Source organism: Stenella coeruleoalba (assembly GCF_951394435.1).
Source record: "Stenella coeruleoalba genome assembly, chromosome: 18".
Classification (NCBI taxonomy): Eukaryota; Metazoa; Chordata; class Mammalia; order Artiodactyla; family Delphinidae; genus Stenella; species Stenella coeruleoalba.
The window spans coordinates 18416772-18432385 of record NC_137164.1 but is presented as its reverse complement, the minus strand read 5'-3'; the positions used below and the strand labels follow the sequence as shown (position 1 = coordinate 18432385).

The following is a 15614-nucleotide window of genomic DNA, read 5'->3' as shown; positions in this document are numbered from 1 at the left end:
ATTGTTAATTTTGTATTTGTTTTTTGTGTTTGTGTTTTGTGTGTTTGTTTTTTGTGTTTGTTTTTTATGTATTATTTGTGTGAAAAGTATTATAAACCTATTACAATACAGTACTATCAATATATAGCCGATTGTGTTAGTTGAGTTAGTTGGGTTAATTTGATATATTTGATATATGTATACATATATCCAAATATCACATTGCACACCTAAAATATATGCAGTTTTTATTTGCCAATATTATCTCAACAAAGCTGGGGGAAAAAACAAAGTTATTTTCTATTTTCTAGATCCCAATCATAATTATGTTTAGAGCTGCATAAAATAACATAACTGCCCAACATAATATATTTTTCAGTGACAATTTTACTTCATATGTATTTCCAAACACTAATCTACTGAAAAAATATTTCTTATTATTATATAATTCTGCAGTCCCCACTCTCAGGCCACTTCACATACCTTTCTTATTTATCTTCCCTTTTTTTCCCAATAATAGGCTATTATGGAAAATTTTGAGTACATGTCTGAATTGTGTGATAAAGCTTTCCTGATTTATTTATTTATTTTTGGCTGTGTTGGGTCTTCGTTGCTGCGCGCGGACTTTCTCTGGTTGCAGTGAGCAGGGGCTGCTCTTCGTTGCGGTGCATGGGCTTCTTCTTGCGGTGGCTCCTCTTGTTGTGGAGCATGGGCTCTAGGCAGGTGGGCTTCAGTAGTTGTGGCACACGGGCTCAGTAGTTGTGGCACACGGGCCCTAGAGCGCAGGCTCTGTAGTTGTGGCACACGGGCTTAGTTGCTCCACTGCATGTGGGATCTTCCCAGACCAGGGATTGAACCTGTGTCCCCTGCATTGGCAGGCAGATTCTTAACCACTGCGCCACCAGGAAAATCCCTTTCCTGATTTTTTTTCCCCAGTCTTTGGTTCCTGATGTGAATTTAAGCTTTATCAATTTGATTTTAGCATTGCTATGTCCATAGTGTGAAAAAAACTTTTTAAAAAGACTCTGGGGCTTCCCTGGTGGAGTAGTGGTTAAGAATCCACCTGCCAATGCAGGGGACACAGGTTCGAGCCCTGGTCCGGGAAGATCCCACATGCCGCGGAGCAACTAAACCTATGCGCCACAACTACTGAGCCTGTGCTCTAGAGCCCGCGAGCCAAAACTACTGAAGCCCGCGCACCTAGAGCCCGTGCTCCGCAACAAGAGAAGCCACTGCAATGAGAAGTCCACGCACCGCAACAAAGAGTAGCCTCTGCTCGCTGCAACTAGAGAAAGCCGCACGCAGCAACTAAGACCCAATGCAGCCAAAAATAAATAATAAATAAATAAATACATTAAAAAAAAAAGACTCTGACTTCATAGAATAGATTCTAAACAACTCTTCAAGTTCACTATTCTACTCCCCTTAGCGTCTTATTTTGCCTTTCTTTCAAAATGGAAATAAGTGCAGCCTGGTAGGTAGATAACAAAGGAAAAATTCAGGAATGCAGAGTTGAAAATTAGATAAAACCTATGTTTTTCTGTAGCCTGAAACAAATTCTTCACTTTTCTCCCATCCTTTAAATTGGAGCCTATTGTGAGGATTTGCTTAGCATTTATAAAATCCAGAAAAAGAAAAGGAGTAGTAGTATTGAGTGAAAGTCAAGAGAAGTGTTTCATGTTGAAGAACAATCACAGTGTGTATTTATGTTTACTAGAAAAAACATAAAGGATTCCCAGGAGGCTAATCTTAAAAGTTAGTCACTGTTAATTCCAGGTGAAGCCATCCTCACAACTGCCCTTATTCCTCAGTTGAAAATTCCAGCCACACCGTTGCTGTGGTGACTGCTGCAACCACTTGCTTGTTTCAGCTGAAAAAACATATTCAGGTTGTCAGACTGTGCCACTGGATGATTTTGGCTCAGAACATTAAGGTCACTGACATTGCCTTCTCAAACCATGTTATCAATCCAATATGCGGCAGTAAAAGAAAGTTGAGACAGAGCTCTTGTCTAGGCTGGGAGCCAGTCAGGGTCTCACGGGATGACAGTGTCCTTGGTCATCTCATTTAGAGTCTAGTCCTTAACTTTATGGCTGGAGGGTCACTTCTATTGGTGTACCTAGAGACAGACTCTAGGGTGCCAATTAACATTAAGCAAATTCACAAAAAAATAATATATAAACTGGAACATCTATTATTTTCATTGAGAAATATAATCATTAAGAACACTGGGGGGCTTCCCTGGTGGCGCAGTGGTTGAGCGTCTGCCTGCCGATGCAGGGGACATGGGTTCGTGCCCCGGTCCGGGAAGATCCCACATGCCACAGAGCGGCTGGGCCCGTGAGCCATGGCCGCTGAGCCTGCGCGTCCGGAGCCTGTGCTCCGCAACGGGAGAGTCCACAACAGTGAGAGGCCCGCGTACCGCAAAAAAAAAAAAAAAGAACACTGGAATCCCCATGCCCATTGGTCTCTGTGTGGTACCTACAAAGCCAAATTTAAGTGGGAAGATTGCTCTGTTATTTGGGAACCAAAGCCAGGGGAATAAGTGAGATGGTTTTGGTGGCTGTTATTATTAAACTCAACAACTCCCTTTCAACCATTTTCTGAGTTCCTTTGCAATGCATTTCCTTGTGTAAACCATCTTCCTTTACGCAGTGCAAATACCAACTAACTTGCCAATATCTTTAAACAGGCTAATATGGGCATACTCTACTGAGGTTTTTTTTTGTTTTTTGGGGTTTTTTTTTGGTATGCGGGCCTCTCACTGCTGTGGCCCCGCCCGCTGCAGAGCACAGGCTCCGGACGCACAGGCTCAGCGGCCTTGGCTCACGGGCCCAGCCGTCCCGTGGCACGCGGGATCTTCCCGGACCGGGGCACGAACCCACGTTCGCTACATCAGCAGGCAGACTCTCAACCACTGCGCCACCAGGGAAGCCCTCTGCTGAGTTTGAATGACTTAATTTAGCATTGGGTATTTCCCAAAATTTTCATGTTCACATTTACAAATCATTGCTTAGCATGTGTTAGCTCTACAGATGGTTAATGTGAGGCTGACTTTTCAGAATCTAATCTTATGTACAGTTTTCTGGAAGCCTTTACCAAATACTGAAAACAGGTCAATGTTTCCAATTGTAGAAGGAGAAACAGGAAGACACTATAGAATAAAGACATGGTACCAGATTAATATTTGATTCCTGGCATGAGACTTTTTTTTAAATTCCCATATCAGACAGTCACTGTTTGTGGTAGGATCTCAGAAATGTAAACCCTTAAAAATCATGAGATACAAATGGCTCATACAACTCAACAACAAAAAAACAAACAACCCAATCGAAAAATGGACAGAAGACCTAAATAGACATTTCTTCAAAGAAGACATACAAACCCACGCACATATGGTTAGCTCATTTTTGATAGAGGAAGCAAGTATATACAATGGAGAAAAGACAGGCTCTTCAATAAGTGTTGCTGGGAAAACTGGACAGCTACATGTAAAAGAATGAAATTAGAACACTCCCTAACACCATACACAAAAATAAACTCAAAATGGATTAAAGACCTAAATGTAAGGCCAGACACTATAAAACTCTTAGAGGAAAACATAGGCAGAACACACTATGACATAAATCACAGCAAGATCCTGTTTGACCCACCTCCTAGAGAAATGGAAATAAAAACAAAAATAAACAAATGGGACCTAATGAAACTTAAAAGCTTTTGTACAGCAAAGGAAACCATAAACAAGATGAAAAGACAACCCTCAGAATGGGAGAAAATATTTGCAAATGAATCAACTGACAAAGGATTAATCTCCAAAATTTACAAGCAGCTCATGCAGCTCAGTATCAAAAGAACAAACAACCCAATCCAAAAATGGGCAGACGACCTAAACAGACATCTCTCCAAGGAAGATATACAGATTGCCAACAAACACATGAAAAGATGTTCAACATCGCTAATCATTAGAAAAATGCAAATCAAAACTACAAGATATCATCTCACACCAGTCAGAATGGCCATCATCAAAAAATCTAGAAACAAATGCTGGAGAGGGTGTGGGGAAAAGGGAACCCTCTTGCACTGTTGGTGGGAATGTAAATTGATACAGCCACTATGGGGAACAGCATGGAGGTTCCTTAAAAAACTAAAAATAGAACTACCATACAACCCAGCAATCCCACTACTGGGCATATACCCTGAGAAAACCATAATTCAAAAAGAGTCATGTACCACAATATTCATTGCAGCCAGGACATGGAAGCAACCTAAGTGTCCATCAACAGATGAATGGATAAAGAAGATGTGGCACATATATACAATGGAATATTACTCAGCCATAAAAAGAAACAAAATTGAGTTATTTGTAGTGAGGTGGATGGACCTAGAGTCTGTCATACAGAGTGAAGTAAGTCAGAAAGAGAAAAACAAATACCGTATGCTAACACATATATATGGAATCTAAAAAAAAAAAAATGGTTCTGAAGAACCTAGGGGCAGGACAGGAATAAAGACGCAGACATAGAGAGTGGACTTGAAGACACAGGGAGGGGGAAGGGTAAGCTGGGATGAAGTGAGAGAGTGGCACGGACTTATATATACTAACAAATGTAAAATAGATAGCTGGTGGGAAGCAGCCACATAGTACAGGGAGATCAGCTTGGTGCTTTGTGACCACCTAGAGGGGTGGGATAGGAAGGGTGGGAGGGAGACGCAAGAGGGAGGAGATATGGGGATATATGTATATGTGTAGCTGATTCACTTTGTTATAAAGCAGAAACTAACACACCATTGTAAAGCAATTATACTCCAATAAAGATGTTAAAAAAAAATTTAAAAGACGTACAGACGGCCAGTAGGCACATGAAAAGATGCTGCTCAACATCACTGATTATTAGAGAAATGCAAATCAAAACCACAATGAGGTACCACTTCACACTGGTCAGAATGGCTGTCATTAAAAAGTCTGCAAATAAATGCTGGAGAGGGTTTGGAGAAAAGGGAACCCTCCTACACTGCTGGTGGGAATGTACGTTGGTGCAGCCACTGTGGAAAACAGTATGGAGGTTCCTCAAAAAACCAAAAATAGAATTACCATATGATCCAGCAATCCCACTCCTGGGCATATATCCAGACAAAACTATAATTGAAAAAGATACATGCACTATTGTGAATAGTGCTGCATGTTCACAGCAGCACTATTCACAATAGACAAGACATGGAAACAACCTAAATGTCCATCGACAAATGAATGGATAAAGAAGATGTGGTACATAGATACAATGGAATAATACTCACCATAAAGAGGGATGAAATAATGCCATTTACAGCAACATGGATAGACCTAGAGATTATCATACTAGCTGAAGTAAGTCAGAAAGAGAAAGACAAATACCATATGATATCACTTATATGTGGAATCTAAAATATGGCACAAATAAACCTATCTATGAAACAGTCTCACAGACATAGAAGACAAATTTACTGTTACCAAAAGGGGAGGGGGGGATGGCGGGAGGGATGGATTGGGAGTTTGGGGTTAGCAGATGCAAACTACGATATACAGAATTGATAAACAAGGTCCTACTGTATAGCACAGGGAACTGTATTCAATATCCTGAGATAAACCATAATGGAAAAGAACATAAAAAAGAATGTATATATATGTATAACTGAATTACTTACTATGCTGTTCAGCAGAAATTAATACAACATTGTAAGTCTACTATATTTCATTAAAAAAAATCATGAGAGATATTACAAGGGTGCTGAGACATCCCTCAAAGTAAGAAAGGCTTTCGCATCGTTTTAATTTAAAAAGTATAATGGGGCACCCGCCACCATGTCGGTGGCCTTCGCATTCGCCCGGCAGAGAGGCAAAGGAGAAGTCATGCAGCAAACCACGCAGAAGATGCTAGATGAGAACCACCACCTGATCCAGTTCATCCTGGACTACCAGAGCAAGGGCAAGACGGTGAGTGCACCCAGTACCAGCAGGCCCTGCACCGGAACCTGGTCTACCGGGCCACAATCTCGAACTCCAACCAGAATATGCAGTCCCTGCTGTACGGCCGCCCACCCCGAGCCCTGCCGGCGGAGGGCTGTTCCGGAGCTGCTCAGACCAGGGCCCGCACTTCCGGGGCAGCCTCATTGATGCCACAGCCGCCTGCCTGCCGCCGTCCTCCCTCACGCAGGCGCAGACCGACATCGGTCCGAACCACGTGTTCACGCGGCAGACGGCGCACAGCGCGCTGCCCTGCGCGTCAGGCAGCAGCCAGGGCTCGGGGCCCGGCTACAGCCACTCGGGACCGGCCTCGCAGAGCGTACCGCTTGCAAGGCCAAGGCGCCATTAGCAACGACGTGTCTTGGGCCAACATCAACATGCAGTCCAACCCAGGCGGCTTCGGCCCGCTACAGCTGGGTGCGGGGCGGGAGCCCACACTACGCAGGCCAGTCCATGGCCATGATGGCCGGAGCGGGCAGGGGAGCAGCGCGGTGGGGCAGCGGCCCACAGGGCGCTACCGGTCCTCCCGGCAAGCCTCCTCCCAGAGTACCTGTGCCGGGGGGAGAACAACTGTGGCGAGCTGTACGGCCACCGCCAGGCCACCTCGGAGCCCATGAGCCGGACAGACCCCCCCGGACCACACGGCGATTACACCGACCAGCTGGCATCCTACGCCCAGCAGAGCTACTACTGGTCGTTTGAGGAGTCCACGCAGCACTACCACAACGGCGGTAAGGCCGGCCGGGCCGCGTGCTGCAGGGCCTGATGTGTACGGGCTTTATGGCAGTGGAGGCCAGGCCCTGTGTCCCCACTTGCCTGTGTGTTAATGAAGGAGGAGAAGGGTCTCTCGGGGTGGACCCACCATGTGGCCCAGCTGACCCTCTTGGGGCCTGTGAGCTGCTCTCGGAGCCTCCTCAGTCAAGACTGTCTTTTGTTCCAAAGGCGGGAGGGCGAGCGGCGGGGACCTGGGCACCCCATCTCCCTCCTGAGCCAGGCGGGCGGCACACGTGGGGTGTGTTGGGCATGGCCTGGGCATTCCTTCCTGCTGGCAAATAAGGCGCACCTCTGGCAGAGGGACCTGTCAGACCGAGGGTGAGGCGGCGACGCGCTGGAAGCAGCTCCCCGGACAGAAAGCCCTGGTCTGTGGTGCTCGCCCATTTCCCTGGTGTGAACACTCCCACTCCCAATGACTTAAAACTGCCAAGGTGACATCACCAAACACGGATTTGGGAAGAAGCAGGCACATTCTGTTCTCTAGCGGGTGCCAGCTGGCCCCGAGCCTGTCGGGTGAAGAGACTTCCCACCGACCCCTGGAAGCTCGGAGAGGAGAGGAAACGATAAGCCCCAAAGGGTGACGTGGTCCAGGCTCTCTTGTTTGGATGTCAGGCAGTGGGGAAAATGTAAGGGCTGCCAGGCCCCAGAGAGGAAAAGACAAACGGTACATACGGAACGGGTGACTTGACGATGTGACTTTTGGGGTGACCGTTTCTTAAATTGTAAAAACACAACAAAAGTTACCATTTTAACCATTTTAAGTGCACAGTTCAGTGGCATTAAGTACATTCAAGTTGTCGGGCTGCCACCACCATCACCACCATCTCCAGAACCTCTCAACATTCCGAACTGAAACTCTGTCCCCTATCTCCTAACTCCCTATCCCCCACCCCGGCCTTTGGCAGCCACTTTGTGTCTCTGATTTTGGCTACTCTGGGTACCTCATCTAAGTGGAATGATACAATAGTTGTCTTTTTGTGACTGGCTTATTTCACTCAGCATAATGTCCTCAAGGTTCATCCATGTTGTAGCAGGTGTCAGAATTGCCTTCCTATTTAGGGCTGAGTGATATTCCATTGTATGTTTACACCACATTTTGCTTGTCCATTTATCTGTCAATGGACACTTGGGTTGCTTCCACCTTTTAGCTATTGTGAATAGTGCTTCTGTAAACATGGGTTTAAAAATACCTCTTCGAGACCCCGCTTTCAATTCTTTTAGGTATAGGCAGACAGACCTCTGAGATATTGCGGGTTCAGTTCCAGACCATAATAAAGTGAATGTTGCAATTAAAAATTAAAAATTATAATGGAACAAATTAGCCAATAACACTGAAAGACTTGGGATACCCCAGACAGTTGACATTTGCTCAAAGGACCCACTGTGTGATGCTGCAGCTGTCTCTCCACCTCCCTAATCTCAGCACCTGTGGCAGCTTTTTCCCTGCATGAGCAACACGCACAATGGCAAGAGAAGGAGCATTTCAAATTTCCTATAGTAGGAAGAACCACTGCTTTGTAAGAGGTGATCTATAAACAAAATCTTGGTGCAAGACCAGTGATGCCACTACACTGCTTATACACCACTACTGGTTGTGCCCTTGACCACAGAAGAACAGGAGCAGCTTGTGTAGTCAGAATCCATTGTTCAATTGCTTCAGCCCCATCATCCAAGTGGGACATCAGCAGATTGGTAAAAAGCCCTTCTGGGGGCAGTGGAGAGGAGGAGCCACTAACTTTGACCCCAAAATCCATGCAAGATATGTTAAAACTCCACACTCTCATCTCAGGCAACAAGCAATGCCCATGTGATTCCGTTGCTTCCATCTGAGCTGGGGCGGTCAAGCCCTGTTTTAACAAGGCCTGTTTTAACAATACCCCATACAACATCAGACTCCTCTCCCATAAGTCTCCCACAATTGTATTTCTTGAGAGTGATCCTACATGATCCCATAAAAATAAAAAATAAAAAACTCTCAGACCCAAATAATAAAATAATAGAACCTCTCTCTGAATCATCTCATACATGCACACAGCATCCTCAACAGTAAACTTCATAAGGGCAGAAACTTTGGGTACGTCTGGTTCACCATTATCTCCCAGGATCTAGCTCAGTGACTGGCAAATAGCATGCCCTCAATGACTGCATCTCTTTACTGTCCCTAAAGGTCAGGCTTCACTTGTGTGGTCCCAGGCGTCTGGCTGCCTCCGTCTCCCTGAAGACTTCCAGGACAAGAGGCTACATCACCTCCCTACGCGGCTGAGTCATCTTCCTATCAGGAAATTGTTTCTGCCTTGGCTAAATAGGTAAGCAATTTCTGTCTATTTTAGACAGAAAACCTAAGTTTAAAAAAGATTAAGTGAATAGCTCAAGGTTATACACCAACTCTGACCCAGTTAGAAATAGAACCCAAGTGGTTCCTAACATTCAATCCTATAGTTTCAATACTGCTTATTTTGCAGAGGAACCTATCTTTATAATTTGCAGATATTGTTCCCAAATTGCTTGCTAGAAATTCTGCCTAAATATTGAAGGTAGAACAGCTTCATGTATCAAATAGAGAATATATATAAAAAGAAATTTTTCCCACATGAGTAATGAATCACTGTAAAAAACATTTGTTAGGTTGTTTCATTATAAAATAAAAGCATTCCTCCCGGCTGCCACCCAATCCAAATGCTCCATTTTTGTTACTAAACAATCCTTTTAACACCAAGCCAAAAATAAGTCACAATGTTAATGCAAACATCTTGCAAGCCAAATAAAAGGACTTGTGCCAAATTTATCAGAGTTAGAGGGAGATTGTGTCAGATCTGTCTGTCTCTGAGAAACTTCCTATTAGATCACCAGTCAATAGGGTACCAGCATCTGCTGATGCTCACTGAAAGACATGAGTAATAAGAGACAGCTTTAGAAAATACATTTTTCTTCCATAGTTAGCAATGCATGACTCACTAGAAATCTCCATACACTATACTGCATGAATGACTCAAACGTCTACCAAGGATAGAGCACAATCACTTCTCTCTTCCTGCGCCAGGGTTTGTCATTTCAATTATCACTGATCTGTTAGCTTACCTCAAGGGAGAAAATCTTGGTCCATTCTCCTTCCTCTTTTAAAAACAGTGGTACATGTTATGATATAAAAGTAAATATTGAAGTGCTACAGGAAAACAGAGCCTAAACATTATAGTGAATGCTGAGAACCATCTTCAGCTGGCCCAACCCCCACCATTTGGGAGGTCATGTTGGACAATGACCATGGTTCATTTCTTTCTGGAATGTTGACCAATGAGTAGAAACTATTGCAATATGAGAAATAATTTATTGTTAAAGACCAATGACCTGCCCATTCAAATCTTCAATCGCCAATAATAGTAATCAAAGATACTTTGAGAAATAGTTTAGAAGTTACTCTCCATGACAGAGGTCTTGATTTCCCTCAAATAACTATTCTGTTCAATAAGCACAGTAGCCTCCCAGTCAAGGACCACACTTCCATGCTCTTTCCTTTCCATTCCATCTAGCATTCTGACTTCAGATTAATTTTACTGAAAGATTCTTGTGATTATGATGTTAGCTTAGCATGATAATGAAGAGCGCAGGTCTTGAAATTAGACCGCCTGATGTCAAATCTTGGATTGCCAATTAATTTTTAAATCTCTGTGAGCCTCAGTTTTTTCCTCTGTGACATGGAGTTTGTAAGATACTTGCATAGCTTTTATTTTGTTTTTCATTTGTGTTAAAAATGAGTGTGTAAGAAAATAGAGGATTCATGGTTAAGAGCATAGTCTCTGGAGTCAGACCTGGGATAAAATCCTGGTTCTGCCATTGAACTGTCTACAAGACTACACCAGTTACCTACGGCTGTGTAACAAATCATCCCCAAACTGTCTGGCTTACAACAGTAATAATCATTTTTCATCTTCCACAGTTTCTGTAGTTCAGAAATTTGGGAGCAGTTTGGCTAAGTGATTCTGGCACAAGGTCTCCCATGGGGTTGCAGTCCGCTGAAGACTTCTCTGGGGTTGGGAAATCTGCTTCTGAGGTAGCTCACTCATGTGGCAAGATGCTGCAGGCTATTGGCAGGGAGATCAGTTTTATTCCATATGGGCTCCACAGGCCGCTTGAGTGTTCTGATGACATGGCAACTGGCTCACCCCAGAGTGAGTGATCCAAGGGAGCAAGGCAGAGGGCACAGTGCCTTTATGATCTTGCCTTGGAAATTACATACCATCATCACCTGTGCCACTTTCTACTGGTCACACTGGTCAGCCCTGATTCAGTGTAAGAGGGGACTTCACAAGGGTACTAGCACCGGGAGGTAGGAGCATTGGCAGCTGTCTTGGAAAATGACTACCGTGAAGGTCTTGGACAAGGTTCTTATTTTTAGTTCTTTAAACCTTGTTCTCTTATTTGCCTAATACAGACAATAATAATATATCTATTTCATAGGATTGTTATAAGAATTAGATGAGATGATACATGTAAAGTACTTAGTATGTAGTAAGTATTCAGAAAATATTGCTTAGTATTATTATAATCCATAAATAGTCAAAATATCCCAGGGGCTATCATGAGGAAGAAGGTGTTATTCTGGGAAGCAGGCAGAGCCATAAACTCTCTTCTTCCTCCCCACCGTTCTTTTTTTTTTTTTTTAATTTTAATTTTTATTTCTTTGTGGTACGCGGGCCTCTCACTGCTGTGGCCTCTCCCATAGCGGAGCACAGGCTCCGGATGCACAGACTCAGCGGCCATGGCTCACGGGCCCAGCCGCTCCGCGGCATGTGGGATCTTCCTGGACCAGGGCACAAACCCGTGTCCCCTGCATCGGCAGGCGGACTCTCAACCACTGCGCCACCAGGGAAGCCCCTCTCCCCCAGTCTTTCTTCTTCCAGTGGACTTCATTGTATCTCATATATATTAGGCTTCCCTATAAGATTTTCACTTGAAGAAAGGATTTCTCAGCTTAAAAAAGTAAACCACTGCTCTAAGTCATTATTTAAAATATTAGAAATTTTAGGGTAGACAAATAGGTATTGATATCTATATGTATATAGGATATATAAATATATAAATATATGATAGATATATGGATATAATTTGCATATAGATAGCATTACCTAGCTAAAAGATATATAATGTGACTAGAAAGCAAAGAATATCAGATAGAAAAGTCCATAAGAGACCACCTAGTCTGATGTTAAAAACCTTAAAATTGTTAATCCACTCATTTTCCACAGTAATTCCATGGAGGTGCTGACATTGATTGGCTGCTAGGTGAATGGACTGAGTAAACCCCACCACATCCCAAAGGTTCATCCATTCACCATGGTATTTATTCAAGCATCTATCTTGTGAATGCACTGTCTTCACTGCTGGGTATACAGCACTGAACAAGATGGATAGAGTCCCATCTTCCATAAAACCTACATTTTAGTGAATGAGAAAACATGGAATAAGCAAATAAATAAGCACTATAATTTCAGGCCGTGATAAATGCTGTGGTGATAATGAAACAGCAATGTGGTAAAGTAACTGCGGAGTGGGAGGACTGATGTAACCAAGGTAGTCAAGGGAATTTTCTACGAGGAGATGATATTTGAGCTGAGACATGAACAGTGAGAAGGAACGAGCCACATCGAGAACTGAGAGAGGAGTTCGTAGACATGAACTAACATGGCACCTTGGGAAGACTGAGCCATCAGGCAGCCTCATTCCAAGGGAAGTCTCACTATTCATTAAAGTCTTTGAAGTGTGGTTTGAAAGATACCCAGGATAGACCTGTATGTCTCTGACTATTCATCTGTGAAAGGACATTTGGCCTAAATTGCTGACCAGAGCCAACCTTTCTGGCAAAAAAAAAAAAAAAAAAAAAATCGATGGAAATGCCAGTAGATGGTGTGGCTGAAACTAATGTCTCCAAGGTAAAAATTTGGTCTGAATCTGAGCCACTCTGAAAACATCCTAGACTACCTGGAAGATCAGATAAAGCCTATGCAAACAGAAGACGGTTGAACAAAGACCAAAGTGTAGAACGGGTAACATATATACTCTTGTCTACTTTCCCCCAAATCTTTCAACCTTTATTTTTTACCACTAATAAACCTAGGTGAGAAGGGGGAAAGAAGGAAAAATAAATAAATGGGATCCAAAAGCCTTAAGGAAGAAAGGAATGGGTTACAAGTTAAAATTAAACCACGTTGGGGTTGGAATAGACCCTCGAGGTGATCTCGTCCAGTCCCCTCATGTTATATATAAGCAAACCAAAGCTCAAAGAAATTAAGCAACTTCCTGAAAGTACATTGTCAATGGCTGTAGGTAGCCCCCTCACACACCAATGGAGGTATGGGGAGGGGGAAACCTTACTTCCCATATATCCTCAGCTTCATAGGGTGAGTAAGGACGTCTCCATTCTGAATTCAGGGAATGCTTTACCCCCAGATCCCCTTCCAAGCAGGTGAGGTGCCTTAATATACAAGAATTGCCTTCTGAAACTTCTTTTCCCTGGAATAGCAATAGTGATAGATGCCTTTTACCAAGCAAGCTTTCTTATATCATTTTTAATCAGTTCTTCTCTTGCTAATTTCTTTCCTATCTTCGTTCCTTCCTTCTTTCCACACGTATGTATTGAGGGCTGAGGATATATTAGTAAAAAGGATGGATACAATTCCTGTTTTAAGGAGCTAAGGGTTTAGGAAGAAAATAAACAGATGAGTCTCCAAAATACACTTTGATAAGTACTGTAGTAAGGGGCGGTAACAGGTATTATGGAACTGCTGAGCAGGGGTACCTAGCCTGGTCCAGAGGGTGGGAATGAGGGGAGGCTCCCAAAAGAAATGGCATTTAAGCAGAAGACAGAAAAGGATGCGATATGACCAGGGCATTACAAGCAAAGAGAACCACCATTTCAAAGGCTAGGTGGAAAGTAAGTCCATGGCACGTCTCAAGGACTAAAAGCAGCTCAGTGTGGTTGCGGTATAAGATACAGGAGGGCAAGTGGCAGGAGATGAGGGGTCCAGACAGGAAAAAAAGTCACTATTACGGCGAAAGTAGGGTTGGAGAAATAGTTAGAGGATAACACTGATAGGACATGGTGACGAACTGGAAATGGAGTAAGGCAGAAGATGAAGTCAGGGATGCCGCCCAAGTTTCCAGCCTGTGGAACTGGTTGGAAACCGAGGAAACCTGCAGGAAGAGCAGTGTTTTGTTTTATCGGGGATGGGGGTAGAGATGAGTTTGGTTTTGGACAAATGAATTTGAGTTGCCCATGAAACACCTACACAGTGTCCAAGAGGCAGTTGAACATAAGGGTGGGGAGCTTAGGAGAGAGATCTGGGCCGAAGTGTAGACTTGGGAGTCAGCACCATATTACTTCTTGCTTTTAGATGATGAGTCTGAGACACAGAAATGTGAAGTAACCTGCCCAGGGTCATACCAGTAGGTACAGAGCAGAGATTTAAACCGCAGTCTTCCCAAATCCCATGTCTTTGCCCGTTCCTTGGAGACTCACAGCTGTAATGATTTGCTTTTGATCAGGAGTGGCAGGAGGATGTTGCAGCAGAACCATTCATTTCCATTGCATATTTCCATTTCTAGACGATATAGAGAAATGTAAATATGCCTTATTGTGTGGCTGTATAGGTTCTGCAGCTTGTGCAGCCACCAAATTGCCTACTGACAAGCAGCCAGCTACCCACCCGTGTCCTTTGGATGCATTTCCAATAAGAAATCTCTGTTAAGCTGGGAGAAATCTAGTAACATCTGAAAGTTCCCTTCCTTGCTCTGTAATCTACCCCAAAGAGTGCAAGCTGTCAGATGTGCCCTCCTTTTACGGGTACCTTAGGCCCCCTGACTGTTTCCTGCGCTACCCAAGGATCCTGTGTGGGAGGAAGCAGCAGACATCATTATGTCAATTAGATCAAGACTGGGTCCCCCATCAGTCATTTGTGCAGCCATAAAATGGAAGCTGCAACTTCTGAGGTCACTGAGCAAGTTGATTAAATATAACTTTTAAAGTAACTTTACATTTAATATCAAACAATGACCAGAAAAGACCTAGGGGTGAATAATCATTCCAGCTGCATTATTTTATGTTCTTCAGAACACAATGGAAAACAATGGAATTTGCACAACTGTAAATTAAAACTCTAGAGGTACCACCAAGAGCTTTCCCTGGAACGGGGAGGTCAGCTTACTTTTCAGCCTTCTTTGATTTTTTAAAAATTTTTATTTATTTATTTATTGGCTGTGTTGGGTCTTCGTTGCTGCATGCGGGCTTTCTCTAGTTGTGGCAAACAGGGGATACTCTTTGTTGCGGTGCACGGGCTTCTCATTACGGTGGCTTCTCGTTGTGGAGCACAGGCTCTAGGCGCATGGGCTTCAGTAGTTGTGGCACTCAGGCTCAGCAGTTGTGGCTTGCGGGCTCTAGAGCGCAGGCTCAGTAGCTGTGGCGCATGGGCTTATTTGCTCCACAGCATGTGGGATCTTCCCGGACCAGGGCTCGAACCCGTGTCCCCTGCATTGGCAGGCAGATTCCTAACCACTGCACCACCAGAGAAGTCCCATTCAACCTTCTTTTGTTCAACAGGCATTTCCTGAGCCAGCCTGTCCTTCCCTACAGTTTTTTTTGGTGCTGCCTTTTCTGTTTCTCTGCCTCAAGCCTAATGCGCTTTTCCCCAGATCTCTCAATATTAACTTACAGCTTGAAGCGTAAGCAGTTTAACACTATTAACCCTGTTCCTCCTGCAATTCTGATCCCCCTCCTACAAAGCCCATCACCTGCTTTCCCTGATGTCACACTCCTCCCACTCATTTCCTGCCTCTCTGATGGCTTCTTCTCTGCCCCTGTCATTGACAA

General features: G+C 43.9%; 1 pseudogene across 1 annotated transcript in view; it reads left to right on the top strand.

Annotated features, from left to right (window-relative positions):
* The first annotated feature begins 5818 nt into the window (after nt 1–5818).
* LOC307176919 (calcium-responsive transactivator-like) overlaps nt 5819–15614 on the top strand; it is an 85408-nt pseudogene continuing 75612 nt past the window's right edge. Inside the window, exons 1-2 of the transcript XR_013831793.1 lie at nt 5819–6711; nt 8922–9060. The product of XR_013831793.1 is annotated as a calcium-responsive transactivator-like (transcript). The remainder of the gene's footprint in view (nt 6712–8921; nt 9061–15614) is intronic.